Source organism: Vanessa atalanta, chromosome 29 (genome assembly GCF_905147765.1).
Source record: "Vanessa atalanta chromosome 29, ilVanAtal1.2, whole genome shotgun sequence".
In the NCBI taxonomy this organism is placed as follows: Eukaryota; Metazoa; Arthropoda; class Insecta; order Lepidoptera; family Nymphalidae; genus Vanessa; species Vanessa atalanta.
Genome location: NC_061899.1, coordinates 4075800 through 4092966, shown reverse-complemented (window position 1 = coordinate 4092966; position 17167 = coordinate 4075800). Strand labels below are relative to the sequence as shown.

The window sequence follows — 17167 nt, the reverse complement described above, 5'->3', positions numbered from 1 at the left end:
TGAATACCTAGTAATTATTAAATATTTTTAACAATATTAATATGAAAAAATAACAAAAAGATTTATTTCGTAAATAATATACATTAATGGTTGGGAAGATTAAAGCATCCATAACTATATTATTACATAAAAATAATATAATATACAACCTACATGACTACAAATATAATGGCACTGGCATTAGAAATAAAGATATTATATTATCTAGATTAAATGAAAAGATACAACTAATGCTTCAGACAATGAGCAAAATCTTGTGAGACACCCCTATTGTCTGAAGCCCATACAAATTTTTGGACATACATATATATTACTTCTATTAACTATTAATTATTAAAAATCTATACTAATATACAGATGTAAAATTTGTTTGTTTGTATGTAAGTAACCTACGGAACTAATGAGCTGATTTACGTATTTAATCCTGAGTGCTCTAGGCTATAGATTATATTTATATGACAACATTTTATTTAATTATATTGTTAAGTTGAACCTATCTGAAGCCAGGACAGGTCACTAATTTTGATATGATCTTCTTGAATATAAATTTAGAACATAAATTTTAAATATAAATTTTATTACCCCATTAAAACTTGTTCTGTGTCAAGGCTATCTACTTATATCCACTTGCTAGCAAGTTTTTTATTTATTGATATTTGGTAATTGATTACGATCCAATTAAATTCCTGCATATAATTATAAGCTAAACTAGTTAGGTATACGAAAAGTAGCCTGTGTTATTTGCTTCAAATTTCATCCAACTTGGTGCAGTTGCTTATCCATGAAAGAGCAATGGATAAACAGACGGGCAGAGTTACTCTCACATTTATATTATTAGTATAGATATATTGACATAATGGATGATTGGGCATAATATTTTTGCCATAGCTTCTATTAACATAAAGAAACAATATTATAAACACTCGATGTTGCAATAATGAGGTAAGTTTTGTTAATTTATTGTTTGCTTTGAGTGAAACAGTTTGAAATAATGGGAGAAACTTCTGCCGAGCTCTGGACTGACATAAGCTCATAATAATAATGATGATGGTACAATGCGACTGTTACTTGGTAATTCAAAATTTGATTTAAGAAATATAGATCAAATGTTCATAGTTACAATTATTTACAAAGTATTCCCAAAAAAATTATGAAATCGAAGGAATCCAATGTGGTTATAATATTATTTATGGTGTGATTTTATCATAGACCACATCCGTTTATCGGAGTATTTCGGTGAAGATAAATTAGTTGTAATGTATTAGTTTCTCTTATCAGTCAAAGCCATGGCACTGCATTAACTGATAGTAGTTTTTTATCAACCAGGTAGTATAAATATATAGGGTGCTCTAAATGTGAGTGATAATACTGCAGATGCTTTCGTATATGATAAGTTATCTTTGTTTTAAAGTAATTTATTATAATATTCAGGTTAACATTCAGTAGTGATATTTATACTGAAGATTACAGATAGTCTATTGGATGTTTTGTTTATGTTACATATATGGGAGTCTAGTGTCATTGGTTGTGTAGTTTTTCATCGTAATGTATGTATATATTTACACTTATTTCTTTTATTATCTTAGTCTATATTATGACCCGAGATGGCCCATTGTTTAGAATGCGTGCATCTTAACCGATGATTGCGGGTTCAAACCCAGGCAAGCACCACTGAATTTTCATTTGCTTAATTTGTTTATAATTCATCTCGTGCTCGGCGGTGGAGGGAAACCTGTATGTGTCTAATTTCAATGAAATTCTGCCACACGTGTATCCAGCAACCCGCATTGAAGCAGCGTGGTAGAATATGCTCCAAACCTTCTCCTCAAAGGGAGATGAGGCCTTAGCCCAGCAGTGCAGCATTATGGGAAATGTATTGAGCTTATGTTACACAATCACAATTAAGCAATTTATATTAAAAACCCATCTATCTGAGCTTTTATAGGAATGTCTTGAAATGTATACTATATGAGCAATGTAGTTGAACTCGCGAGTCGCAGCTTTATCCGCGCGAAATTTATGCCCACAAACATTTTACAGATAATCTCGTTGGTGAGCTTGATTTAACTGATGTACTGGGGAGTGCACTAACCATGTAGGTTCCTGTCACATTGTGATGATACTCGATGATTGTTCATTAGTTAACTGCCACTTTTATCACTTGAAAACCGGGACGCTATTCGTCCGACCGTGAACGAGGCGAGGTTAAAACCCTTAGTGTCATAATGTGTTCATTTATTTACACGTGTACGTTTAGGATTTATGTAAAAGATCTTAATGCTATTATTAGTGATTATAAATATTAAAATTGTTGATCTTGTTTATAGCAGTTGGGAGTTTTCAGTGTCACGTTCTCGTGCCTCGGAAAGCACGTAAAAAGAATTGTTTTGTGGTGTCGGCTCGCCGTTATAAGACTAAGGGCATCCGAGAGTGTATAAAAAAAAAAAATTTAATGATGTAATGATTTCAACCGAGAGATACCTCTTTGATGTTTCAAATTTCAATAATTACCTTCTTGAACTAAAACATATTAACTAATATTATTAATGAGAAAGTAACTCTGTCTGCTGTTTGTCCGTTGCTCTTGCATGGCTAATCCGGAGATGAATCGGATGAAATTAGATATTAAGCAAAAACAAAGGCTACTTCTTATGCCTTCCTTGAACTAGATCATCTAAACTAATATTATAAATGCGAAAGTATGTTTGTTTTGCGTTCATGGCTTAACTGCTCAACCGATCATCATGAAACTGCATCCGCGTTGTCAGGGCAACAGAAAAGAACAAACGCCCCCCCCCCCCTCACACGAACTTTCACCTTTGCCTAATTCTCTTTGTGAAATTGATCGTAAAATAATTCATACATCGATAATTCGCAAATCGTCATTCGATCAAAGTCCTTGATCGATTAATTTAATTAGTCGCTAATCTAAAGGTCGTTTGTATCGATGAAAATAATGTTGCACGAATCAGATAAATGTACTTCCTTATTTTTGACGCGATTTTGTTTATGTATATGGTAATTCTTCCAAAATTACTTTATTCCTATACCTTATTATAAAGGATGAAACCCTAAATGATTTCTTGTTTGTATTAAATAATTCTCGTCATCAAGGAAATCATCAAACACACCGAAACTAAGTCAGAATACGATCGTGAAGTATCAGAATATGCGATTGTTTTTAAATAGGTTTGCGAAATGGCGAATCGGTCACCTGATAGTACACTACCGGATGTAAATATTGGCGCCGTCAGAAATTCTAACCATGTCTTGCATCGCCAATGCGCCATCAACCTGGGGATCCAAGATGATATGATCCCTTGTGTCTGTAGTAAATAACACTTTTTCGCTCACCCTTCAAACCGGAACGTTTAAGAAACAAATACCTATCCGTTTCGGGACGCTTGACAGAAGCGATAACTTAAACTTATCGCTGCTGTATGCGTAAGAGAAAGGGAGGCCAGACAGATTGGTGCCGTAACGCGTTACGTAACGAAGCGGTTTATTCTCCCATAAGAAGTTATCATTTCAATTTTTTTTTCCTTGAATGGGCAATGATATATTACAACAAGAATACAAAGAAACATTTAAAAGTATTCTATTGAAAAATTTAAAAAAATTGTCGAAGAACTTTGCGTGTTAATATTATAAAAGTAATGCCTTCTTAGGTCATACCACACTTTGGAACATAAGGACTTGTGACCTACGTTTCATATGTTCGTTTCAAGGTCACTTGAATTATGAATAGTTGCATTAGATACAGTTTTTTAACAAAAAGACGTTTCGCTTACCGGTTCTCCTCAAGTTACTAAGGTGTTTCTTTCCAAATCGGTGGTAGATTATTTTGACAATCGACTAAGTGGAATACTTCTATCTATACTGATATTATAAATCGTAAAATGCTCAGTTGCTCTTTCACGACTGACTGAAGCTAGGTTGTACTCTAAGAAACATAGGCTACTTTTTATGCCTAACACTAACCTAAAACGCATGCAAAGCAGGACTTTCTGATGAAGTGTTGCTATTTAGCGGTAGATTATTTGATTAGGCTTTACCATAATACTGAGTGAATGAAGGGCTTAAACGACATACGTCATCCGTCGTAACAGATATTACTACGTACGTAATTGAAGCCGTATTTTGTTTGATAAGCCTCCATACAAGGTAGTCAACTCTTGTGTTGTCAACAAAATGTTTTTTTTTTAATTCAAATTCCGTAAATTTTTCAAGAAATGCAAGTCGTTTCGATATTACTGACTACGTCTTTCATTTCTCACATTCACGTTGATTTTCAAAACAAGAAAAAAAGTACCGTTACAATGCTTTTTAATGTATTTTTTTATATATATTTGAAATTATACAAAGAGGTCTTAATTACGGTTTTAATTAATTTGTTTTTTTTTTACAGTTTTAGTTTCAGAACTTTTTAGATTTAATCGTTTCGAATTAGTTTAGTGCTTAGAGTCTATTGTTAACAATATATATTTTGTTGATCAAGTTCGGAGATATTACTATTTTTAAGTGCAATGTCCTCGATTTATTTAATTAATGTTTATTCCTTATATTGTGCATTGGTGCCATTTTTAGATTATTATATATATTTCAGATTTTATATAAAAACGCGCGGATAATTGTTAAAGGGTTAATCGAGATAGCCCAGTGGTCTAAACAGTCAAGTCCCAAATGTGATTCTTACACTTTTGAGAGTCATTGGATTAATTACAAACAATAGCAAAGTAATTATTATGACGTTTACTGACCCAGAAAGTGTTGTCATAAGTTTTTTATGTATTGCGTTATATTCAAACAAATATACTGCAAAAAAATTAATGTACTGCGTTTATAATGGATTTCGTGCTGGTGATGGGAATCTGATGATATCAGATGAATCTGTCATGTGTGATTTCACTATGCGGGTTGCTTTTGAGGGTGGTAGAGGAATAAGCTTCACATCAGTAGTAGATCCGTAGAGCTCCGTCTGGGTAGGTAACACCCATTCAACAGATATGACTACCAAGCAGTAATACTTAGTATTGTTGTTTTCTGGTTTCAAGACAGAGTCAGTGTATCTTAAGTTCAAGAGGAGGTACTGGAAGCACTTTTAACGGTCCTTTTTAGGGTTCCGTACCCAAAGGGTTGGGGTTGTAAAAAGGGGCCCCTTTTACTAAGACTTCGCTGTCTGTCCGTCCGTCAGTCTGTCTGTAACCAAGCTGTATCTTAAGAACCTCAACAGCCAGACAGTTGTAATATTCACAAATTATGTAATTCTGTTGCCGCTATAACAACTAATACTAATTAACTTTTGCGCCCTTTTTGCTCAATATCAATAAAAGCAACTAGTAGGAATTGAAATAACAAAATACTCAATTGTATATTACTTTAATAAATAATGAAATAAATATTTTTGGGGGCCTTCCATACAAAAAACGCCATATTTTTGCCCTATAGCAATAAACGTGTACCTACTGTTGTTTACCTAGTCATTGGTACGGAACCTTTCGTGCGCGAGTCCGACTCGCACTTGGACAGTTTTTTTAATTATGTACAAAATACAACCATGATAATAACGTATCACCGTAAGTCGATTGTCAACGTTTCACGAGTGAGACGCGAGACGAGTGCTTATACTACCGCGGTACAGTACGTTGTTAATTACAATATTATTACAATGTACCTCATTGTTCATATTCCCACACGACAACGGTTCTCCCGTAACTAGTTCGATGTCCGCTTGAATTAGTCATACGATCGCGGTCGTTAACATTGCGACTTGTAAGGGACATTTACTAAAATAGATCGCTTGAATTCTCGTTCGCGGTTATTCGAGCAATGAAAAAAAAAAAAAAAAATTGTACAGGTTTGTACTTATACGCTTTTTTTTCTTATTACGTAGTTTCACACGCGTCAAATTCCTGCTCCGCTACTGTGCTGCAATGTTGGATACCCTTTCATAAAAATTGATCTACCTAATCCAAAAATAATTTCAAATACAATTTTTCAGTTTTATACAATGCGTCATAAGCGCAAAATTTAGAAAATATAAACATTTAACTTAAAGAGCCGAGATGGCCCAGTGGTTAGAACGCGTGCATCTTAACCGATGATTTCGGGTTCAAACCCAGGCAGGCACCACTGAAATTTCATGTGCTTAATTTGTGTTTATAATTCATCTCGTGCTCGGCGGTGAAGGAAAACATCGTGAGGAAACCTGCATGTGTCTAATTTCAACGAAATTCTGCCACATGTGTATTCCGCCAACCCGCATTGGAGCAGCGTGGTGGAATATGCTCCAAACCTTCTCCTCAAAGGGAGAGGAGGCCTTTATCCCAGCAGAGGGACATTTACGGGCTGCTAATGCTAATAAAAAAAAACATTTAACCCCCGTTTTACCGCCTTAGGGGAGTGGAGTTTCGTAAAATCCCTTCTAAGCGGATGTCTACTACCGATAACGAACCTACCTGCCAAATTTCAAGTTTGTAAGTGTCATTGTTTTTGAGATTTCGTGATTAATCAATTAGTGGTATTTCGCTTTTATATATATATAGATAATTACATTTTTTCAATATGTAAGACTGTACTGTGTACGTATTGGTTTATATTAAAATTGACGTGAAGTGACAATTCAAAAGTGCTCGTAAGACCATTTAAATAAAGTATATTTTGATTTGATTTCATCTTAGTCTTATATCGTTTTTGTTTCTAGACCGTGTGTAGAGAATTGAGTTACCCCATTTAAATTAATGGGTGTCGTAAAGTAGTTTAAACGATTTCGCTTCTGTGTCAGAAGCGCTTATGACTCTAATCACGACGGTGGGTTTATTAGACCTCTTAATCTCCAATAAATTTAAGGGCAAATAGTACTTCAATTATAATTTACTTGGTGGTAGGGCTTTGTGCAAGCCCGTCTGGGTAGGTACCACCCACTCATCAGATATTCTACCGCCTAATAACAGTACACTGTATTGTTGTGTTACGGTTAGAAGGGTGAGTGAGCCAGTGTAATCACAGGCACAAGGGACATAACATCTTAGTTCCCAAGGTTCGTGGCGCGTAGGTGATGTAAGGAATGGTTAATATTTCTTACAGCGCCTTTGTCTATGGGCTGTGGTGACCACTTACCATCAGGTGGCCCATATGCTCGTCCGCCAAGCAATGCCATAAAAAAAAAAATTGATACGCTAAACAGATTAAAATAATTATACGATTTTTTATTTACGTCTGAAACGGAAAGTCCGTTGAGGAAAACGTTAACTTTAAACAATTGTATTTATAACTGTTTTAAAATTAATTTCAGGGTAAGTTATTGAAGTTGATTAAATTCTTTTGTGTTTATTTAAAAAAATAAATTAAACAAGTTTGTTTGATGTTTTTTTTTTCTTAATATTAAATTGCGTTTCTTTCAAAAGAAGTCAATAAATCAAAAGTTATTGATAAACTGTATCTTATCGACATTTGTGTGTGGTTATATTATATTTTAATTCAGAAACATGCGTCATATGAACACAATTGAAGTTTTATTTTAATTGCTTTTAGTTGTGCCGAGAGTGCACAGGTTATTTTGCTAATGTCACGTAGGATGGAGAAGACACGAATGAGATTGATCGGTACGATTGAGATATAATAATAATAACGGCCTGTAAATTTCCCACTGTTGGGCAAAGGCCTCCACTTCCTTTGAAGAGAAGGTTAGAAGTATATTCCATAACGCTGCGCCAATGCGGGTTGGTGAATTCAAATGTGGCAGAATTTCGTTGAAATTAGACACATGTAAGTTTTCTCACGATTTCTTCCTTAACCGCCGAGCACGAGAAAATTAATTATCACAAATAAAGCACATTAATCATCGCCCTTAGTGGGCCATCTCGGCTCGGTTGACATATCGGTACGTCATATGAAATATTGAGTCCTTTATAAAAGTTGGCAATTGTGCAGTCAATAATTTATTAATTTTCTGTAATCATATTTTTTAAAGTGTAAATGAAACTAGTTACGATCGGAATGTTTGTAATCTCGACCGCACTGATGAATCTTTAGTGTATTGCCATTCATAAGTGACATTGAAGAAATAGTCCCTCTTGCCGCAACAGAATACCGATAATGCAATCCTCCGACATCCACAATGACTATTCTTGAACACTAGCCAAATATGCAGTGGATTCTATATGATGATGCACTAAGTCAGGTTCGGGAGTGTGAACTATTGAAACAGGTTTACTAGAATAAGAATCTATTATTCATATTTAGTTTGGAACGTATATGGCATTTATATAAAAGGTTTTTTAAAGTTCGATGTCAAATATTGTTTATTTGGCCTTTGTCCTCTTATGGTTGGAAAAGTCTATACATATCTCTTGCCGTTAAGCTGGAATGCGTATAATTATAATTTTTTGCATTCACTTGACTGGTTTTTCACAAACCACTTTTATTTTAACGCAATAAAAGATGGTCATCTTAGAAGATTAATTCCAAATATTGATAAAAGATTTTTTTTAAATCGAATTGCTAGTATCTGAGATCCTTACATACAAACTAACGAACGACACCTCTTTATATTATAATATGCGGAACCAATAAAGTGATTTAGATATTAAATGTTAATGTCGTAAACACAAATAAGCACGTGTAAAAAGTGTTGCATATGTTACGTGTACACACACGTACAGATAGAAAAAAAAAATGTAATCTTTCAAGCGAATATAACATAATGTTTTACATTGAAGTGAGGTATACATTGGATGTGGTAATCTATACTAATAATATAATAAGTTCTCTGTCTGTCTATGTGTTGCTCTTTCACGGGCAAACCACTGAAATGAATTTGATGAAATTTGTTATGAAGTAGGCTTGAACTCCAAGGGAGGCTATAGGCTAGACTTTATGCCTAACGCCTGACGAGCAAGGCCCTTAAACGCAAATGAAGCCGCATGTATAATAAGTATATATATTCGATCTTTGGACGAAATTCGATCTCGAGAGACCTCGATTCGAGTATGCATGTTTTAAACATATTTTTTTTAAAACTTGGCAATAGCTACAAAACAGAACAAAATAATAGAAAAATGAGTGCAGATGCGTAACTCGAGTGCTTATAACTTAGCTACTGTATTACAATATTATTAAGGCGGAAGTAAGTCCGTCTTTCTCTCTGTCTGTTCCGAACAAACCACTGAAACGAATTTGGCGAAATTTGTTTTGAAGCAATCTCGAACTGCAAGGAAGGCAATATGAATATGCAAAGCAACCCTTAAAACGGGACCAAAGTCGCGGGCGACTTATACCTTATCCATTTTTTTTATCATAGTAATTTAACGTTCTGTTAATTCTCTATGTGTATACGTATGCGATGTAATGCAACGTGTTCTTGCATTGTTCGGTAATTTGTTGCCTTACCGACTTTTGAAAGCCGAGGTTCTTACTTTGATGCTATCTGCATAATTGAAGTTAATTGCCATTGTTTAATTACCGGTGAAAGAGTCCGATGAATAATTTGTATTTCTTAAAACGAGTATCGTGTTTTACCTATTGGTGCTGTTCATACAAGTTTATTGATATATTTATGTCGCGTTGATATAACTATGTTACTTGTTTGCGTTCGTTGTTTCCTTATTTCATTGCTCGTTACAACAACAACAATAATTTACTTAACATGTATATGTTACATTATATGCACACATTAACAGCCTGTAAATTTCCCACAGCTGGGCTAAGGCCACCTCTCCCTTTGAGAAGGTTTGGAGCATATTCCACCACGCTGCTCCATCGCGGGTTGGTGGATTCACATGTGACAGAATTTCGTTGAAATTAGACACACAGACAGTCACACAGGTTTCCTCGAGTCACGATGTTTTCCTTCACCGCCGAGCACGAGATGAATGACCACTGGGCCATTTCGGCTCTGTATATGTTAACTTTAATTTTATTTAAGAATCTCGAATAGCAACTTATTATTTTAGATCTCGACCAATGGTATGATACCGTGTGACCATTTAGTATAACAAATTGGCAGATTTTGAGTCTATCCTTCATAAAGATTAATAAAGTAAGGACATATGAATGACCCATGATCAGTTTGAGTCTACTTTATTTTTGAGATGTTCTTTCCCCTGGTGGATTGCAGTATTGCCCAAAACTGCCAGTTATTGCCCAGATGTCAGTACAAATACAGATGTACATACTGTTTTTATTATTGACTTTATGTATTTTCCAAAGATATCTTCTCTAACTTGATTTCGAACCCATTTACGCCGAAAACTTCAGTCTGTGTATATCACTAGACGAACTTCAGTTAACATGTTGGTCGGATTCGAGACGATACAGGGTTATAAAACATTTCTCTAAAGTCAATAACCTTTGAATCTGTATTCGATATAAAAAAAACAGGTAGCGGGTAGTCGGGGTAGCGCCTCTTCGTACAAATCCTTGACATTTACAAGAATCGTATCGATATTTTGAACCGCATTTTAATATAAAATAGACGATGAAATTTTACGAAACCTGTCACGATGAGTAAACATTTTGTGGTTAATAAATTAATATTTTTCGGTAGGGTGACCATTTCTCAAGCAACTACACAAGGATGGAATTTAAATGGCAGATTTGGTGGCGAGTATTTTGTTTGAATTGTCTTACGATCGAAGTTAATATTAGTTATATTATCTGAGATGTAAGTTGATTTTAGATCTGTGCTAATCTGAAAGTTTAATCTTGAAATCGTATGTATTTTGCACATTGTGTGCTCACGTTGGATTGAAATAAATATAGATAGATAACTGAAAAAAATTTGAATGAGTCATTCAAATATCACGGGCCAATTTTATCAATCAATACTAGTATTAAAAATGCGAATGTAACTCTGTCTGTCTGTTGCTTTCTCACAATCAAACGACTGCACCGAATTTGATGAAATTGGGTACAAAGAAAGTTTGAATGCCAAGGAAGTAGTAGTTCTTAACAACTAACGACTTAACATTATTTAGATACATATATTCCTAAAAACGTAAATTATACAATCATAAACAAATAAAAAATTGACATTTTTCATTTGTCAAGTTATTTAGCATCTTGTTTTTGCGAAATGGTAATCTTTTGAACGTTTAAGATCAAAGTTCACAATGTAGCACATATCCTAAAAAACGCTATACCTTGGTAAATCTATTTTAACACAATGAATGAGGTAACTCGTTAAATTTCGAATTAATTCAACATTCCGTTAGGTTTATAAAAAATATAAAATTCAGCGTGGATCTTTCATTTTTGAATTTTGAATGAAATTTCAAAAAAAGCTTGTTAATTTTATTTGTTACCTATATTACCTCGATAAATTTATGTATGTAGTAACAAATCTTAAATGATAAATAAGTTGTATTTACTGATAAATGATTATATATAAAAATGGCACGTGTTTAGTGTGTTAGGTTCTTAATTTTTTCGTTTCAGTTTCTTTTGAGTTTCTTGCCGGTTCTTCTCGGTACAATCTACATTCCGAACCGGTGGTAGCTTTACTTTAAATAGTTTGTTAAATGACGATTCAAAAGTGCTTGTAAAAGTCTACTTGAATAAAGTATATTTTAATGATGATGGTTGCGTTTATTTGAATAAGGTATATTATAATTTGATTGGTCCCGATGCTAAATCGGAAACCCCTTTTCTACTTAACGAGTGTTTTGGTATCGCAACGCGGATTTATGTCGAATCAAAATATACTTTATTTAAGCTACCACACATTCTAAATGTAGATTCTACCGAGAAGAACCGGCAAGAAAATCAGTAGTTACCCTTATCAAACATTTAAAATACAAATTTACGTTAGTTAAATACAATTATATATGTATATAATATATCCTGTCTGGAAGTCAATAAGTATTAGCTGCACGTTTATTTATCGCTTATATAATATTTTGTTGAATGATATGCTTTTTTTATAAATGTATTTTAAAGGATTTTCAAAGTAGCTATGGCAAGCGAATAAAGTACTGGTACACTTGTGACGTAATGGAATTAAATTGTTTTTAAACTAATGAAATGTGTCTTTAAAGTAATAAGTGTTTGGGTTTTACCCACTCGCCTTTATGTTATTTACGGATGATTAATAATACCTCCAGCGGATATGTTTTTTTTTTGTGGTGTGTGTTTTTGGTTTACGTCGGAATTGATTATATGATCTGAGACATGATCTCAGTGCGCGATAAACATTCTGCAAGATGAAAAGTTCCTGTTAATGTCCAGGGTTAATTTTGCCAAGGAACTTGGTAATGAAGCGGTTTCATTTTGCCTTTAGACCACTTCTTACTGTCATCGAGCACTGTCACCTTTATTTCCTCTTTACACTCTAATCTTGATAATCTCTGTATACGATAAAAAAATCACAGTTTACTATTTCATTGGTGTTAGTTATCTGTCATTCTTTCAATTCTTACAAACCACTGGTAGATTTACATCAATTCAACACTGTAACATGGTGATTGAATTTTTTTTTTTTTTTCAATAATATAGGTAGGCGGAAGTGCGAATGGGCCACCTCATGGTAAGTGGTCACAACCGCCCGTAGACAATGACGCTGTAAGAAATATTAACCATTCCTATTTATGCCACCGATCTTGGGAACTAACATGTTATGTCCCTTTTGCCTGTCGTTTCACGAGCACTCACCCATCTAACCGGAACATAACCGGGTATTGCTGTTTGGCTTTTAAATATCTGATGAGTGGGTGGTACCGATGCAGACGGGCTAGCACAAAACCCTGCCACTAAATAAAAAGCTTTTATGAGACTATTTGAATAAAGAATACATTGATTTTAAATAGGCCAACGGACAAAGAGGAAAACAAAATATTTCTTTAAGATTATCGCTATAAAATAAAGTCCTCCCGCTGCGTCTGTACTCGATAAACTCAAATGTGACCAAATAGATTTTTATACGGTTTTTAGTGATGAACGGAGTGATTAATGCGGAAGGTTTAAGTGTATAATTCATTATGATTATGTGTAAATTAACTTAAATATGATAATGATTCTGAAGTTGTCGGAAAAAATTATGCCGACCAATATGTAGATACGATATGTGATATAAACCTTTTAATGTCATTTTTAGTCTACTCGTGCGAATCAGGTACTGGTAGCCATTTTTAATATTATTGCATAAAAAGTTTAATTAGGTAAGCCTTACTCCCCTGGATTTTATGGTCATGACATTTAAGGTAAAACCTTCTCTGTCAAAGTGCGTAAACTTTAAACGTTTTCATAAGTAATAGTCGATATGGTCTAAAAATTTTATGATAGTATTTCTCGTATTAACAGGAATATGTATGGTTTATTTTTTTTAATTTTTTGTTTGACTTTATGCAATCGATTTTTTTATGTATCCTAATTTGAATGCTCTTATCTGTTCTCGTACAAAACTTCTCCCTCCAAAAGTTGTCTGTGAGAGAACGCTATTAGAGGTAAGACCTTTGCTCGCTAACTTTTTCTTATTTTTTGTTTTATGTCATATTTGTTACACTTTAAATGTTGTGTAATAGAGTATAAATAAAAAAAAAATATCACAAACACAATCCCTGTCCTCTCACGGACCTATTCCAAGTGTATTTGCTATTGTATCCGACCAACCCTTTAACGATTCACTTATAACGCCTTGACACCATTGTCTCTGCTACCTTGGACATATACCTTCTACATCAATTGATTTATTTTATTTGACACCAAAAGTAGATATAAATATATCAAAATAAATCTAGAACAAATTTATGTACTGCTATTTGCTTTTAATGTCGATCTATTTAAATAAATCACATCCAGATAAATCATCCATACATCATTGTCGTGATCCAGCGTTTATGCTTCTGTTATCCCATGTGAGAATTCCGAACGCAAAAGTACGTTAATGCACTTAAATCTATATCAAGTTGAGTACGAGATTGACGTCTGGTGATGGAACGTTGTCGTCCCAAGAGATTAACTAAACCTAACTAGCTCGCTGAGAGGCAGTAGAAAATTTTCTAGCCTCTCTTATTCAACGGTATTATCTGAAATTGTTCTGATTGGCTCAGCCAAGTGTTGGTACCCTTCGTCCTTGCCTGTCTCCCTGATAACTATTTGCAAAATTTGATGATGACCAGTTGAGTATTTAAGGTATGAAAGCGTTTAAAACCAAAAATGACGATCGCACTTGTAATATTAATTAGGATATATTGTCCCAAATTTGTTGTAAACAAGGAAAAGAACTCTCGACGAGCGTTCCGTGAAACCAAAAACCGTTAATATTCACACACATTAGTATTTGGTCAAATCATTTTATTAATTGCCCGCTAAAGACTTGACGTTGAAATTAATTGTCCGTAAACGGAAACGGGCTTACTAATTCTAAAAGTGATTATGCTGTTATACGTTTTTGTATGATTTCGTTGATACACGTACGATTCACGACTGTGATGTCGAAAATAGACGAAGTCCGATCACGTTAAATCAAAATAATCTTTTTTGTACACCAATAAACACATACATGAGTCACATTCGAGAACGATGCACAAGATGCGGCCTTATCGTTAAAACAGTGATCTTTTCCGGGCAACCTTTAAGGTACAAGAAAGAAACAGAGTTAAATAAGGTAGGGGTGTATACAGCAGAAATAAAATTGTAGCGTATATAGGTTTTATGCATATATTGGAACATCAATAATTTTGTCCATGGTATGATTTTGACGTATCCCTCCCTTCCCTTTTAATTTTTTTATTTTTTATGGCATTGTTTGGCGGACGAGCATATGGGCCACCTGATGGTAAGTGGTCACCACCGCCCAAAGACAAAGGCGCTGTAAGAAATATTAACCATTCCTTACATCACCTATGCGCCACCAACCTTGGGAACTAAGATGTTATGTCCCTTGTGCCTGTGATTACACTGGCTCACTCACCCTTCTAACCGGAACACGACAATACAGTGTATTGTTATTTGGCGTTATAATATCTGATGAGTGGGTGGTACCTACCCAGACGGGCTTGCACAAAGCCCTACCACCAAGTAAAGTAAAAGTTCCCTCCTTCCTCGACGAATACTTCCCTCCTCGTGTGGGCCGTGGTAACGTTAAAAGTTAGCTAGAGTAACGGGCTATTATCCTTCTCCTATAACACCACCCATCCCTTGGCTGTGGTTTTTGAGTGTGCGAAGACCAAGGGAGCGCTCCCAAGAAGAAAGCGTCAAAAGTAAGAGCCCAGATTTCGAGGTAACAAGTCTCCTTTTTACTCAACTAAATACAGTCCAATTATCTCTTGCGCGTAACACATAATATATAAATACATTTCAGTGAAATGGTAATATCTTTAACATAAAATAATTCATTGTACTTTATATGGGTACACATGCATACACACATGTAAGTGTGTATAAAATTACTATAGATATAATTTATGCATAAATTTAAATTTAATTTCCGCGAAACATACCGCATATAAGTGGAAGATAGTATTGCTTTAAAATTAAATGAAACGAGGGATTGTGTACATCTTACTTCAGCATAAGTCGCGTTTCGTTTGTAGAAAAGTTAACATTTTTGGAATAGTTTAAGGAGCTACGAATTGATTTGGTCTAGCACCAAATCAATTCGTAGCTCCTTCGCTCATCACATATCCTACAGCCGAACAGCGGTACTTAGTATTGTCTTCCGGTTTGGAGGGTGAGTGAACCAGTGTAACTGCAGATACAAGGACGTAACATCTTAGTTTCCAAGGTTGGTGGCTCATTGGCGCTGTAAGGAATGGTTATTAATTCTCATAGCACAAGTGTCGCGTCTATTTTATATAAAAAAAGTGCCTACCTATTTCGTAACAACAAAACATATCACGCTCATTTCAATCGAATCCATTTTGTCTAGCCCACCCAGGTCACTCATAACTCTTAGTCGAGTCGCCATTGTCTCGAATGATTAGTTTATGTAAAGATTTTTCATTGAAATGGGTTCAGTTATTTCGATGAGTAAACCTTGTTAAGTACATCGTCTACGTTTCAGATATCTCGAGCGAAATAAAGCTTTTTGTTTTTTGTTTTTATTGTTCACGTTTTTTGGTAGTTTAATTGTTATTTATTTAAGGATTATTTCATTTATATCAGCGTTTATTTTCTGTAAGTGAAATTAAGCTAACAATTAATTCAATCAATCGGCGATAAATATGACTTTTTAAAACTTTAAAGATGATTCATATGACAGATCTTCAGAGTTTGGTTCAAGAACCCCGAACACCTGAGAGTCAACATTCACTTGGGAATCAAGTCGTCTCATCTTGCCTCCTTTAAGATATAAACTTTTTATTGTCATTCGTGCACTTTCCCTCCTATCCTCCTCCCTCTTTACAAGCCTATCTATGGATAAAAATAAATTGATTTAATTTATCATTGACAATGGTGCTACATTGTGTGTTGTTGATTATTGGTTACATTTTAAAATCATTCAAACAACAACTTGCAATTAAATTAAATTGTTAATATTTTTATACCAAAATATTACATTTATAAAAGGGATAACTCATTCCGTTAGATATAATTAAAACGAGCAGTTCTTATTTTTGAGATGCAAATTTTTCGATTGAACAAAGAATGAGCAAAGTCTAATTAAAACGAAAATTAATTATTATTAATATTATATATATATGTATATATAAGGCGAGGTAATGCACTCAACAGTCATAATAGACACATAATGGACACATAATTACATAACATGTTAGATAACGCGGCGTTTCTTTGAAAATATGAGATCATAGTGGTCTCCTTCCAATTCCATGGTCTATTTATTTACTGGGGCGCAACTGTGATGTATTAATTTAAAAAATATATCTTAAATACTAAAATAACATATCTGTCAGAGTATTTCGATACTATAGCCTATTCCAATGGAAGTAGGAAAAAAGATAAACAAAACTTAGATTTAAGTATTTCATGCGATTTGATAATATCTCAGCTATGTTGTGCACTACTAAGAGTTTATGATTAATATATCTTTATTTATAATACAGAACTGTTATACTTAACTACTTATTTTCAATTATATTTTACATCAACGTTCAAAACGGCATGTTTTAACCAATTAAATTTATATAGAATTTTATGAGCTTCATATATTTTATCGTTTGTTATACGACTGCAGCATTTTAAGAGATTGCATTAAAAATTTATTACC

General features: G+C 34.0%; 1 protein-coding gene across 8 annotated transcripts in view; it reads left to right on the top strand.

The window, feature by feature from the left end:
- LOC125075054 (mitogen-activated protein kinase-binding protein 1) overlaps nucleotides 1–17167 on the top strand; it is a 128631-nt gene that overhangs the window by 788 nt on the left and 110676 nt on the right. The gene's annotated exons all lie outside the window — the stretch shown is intronic.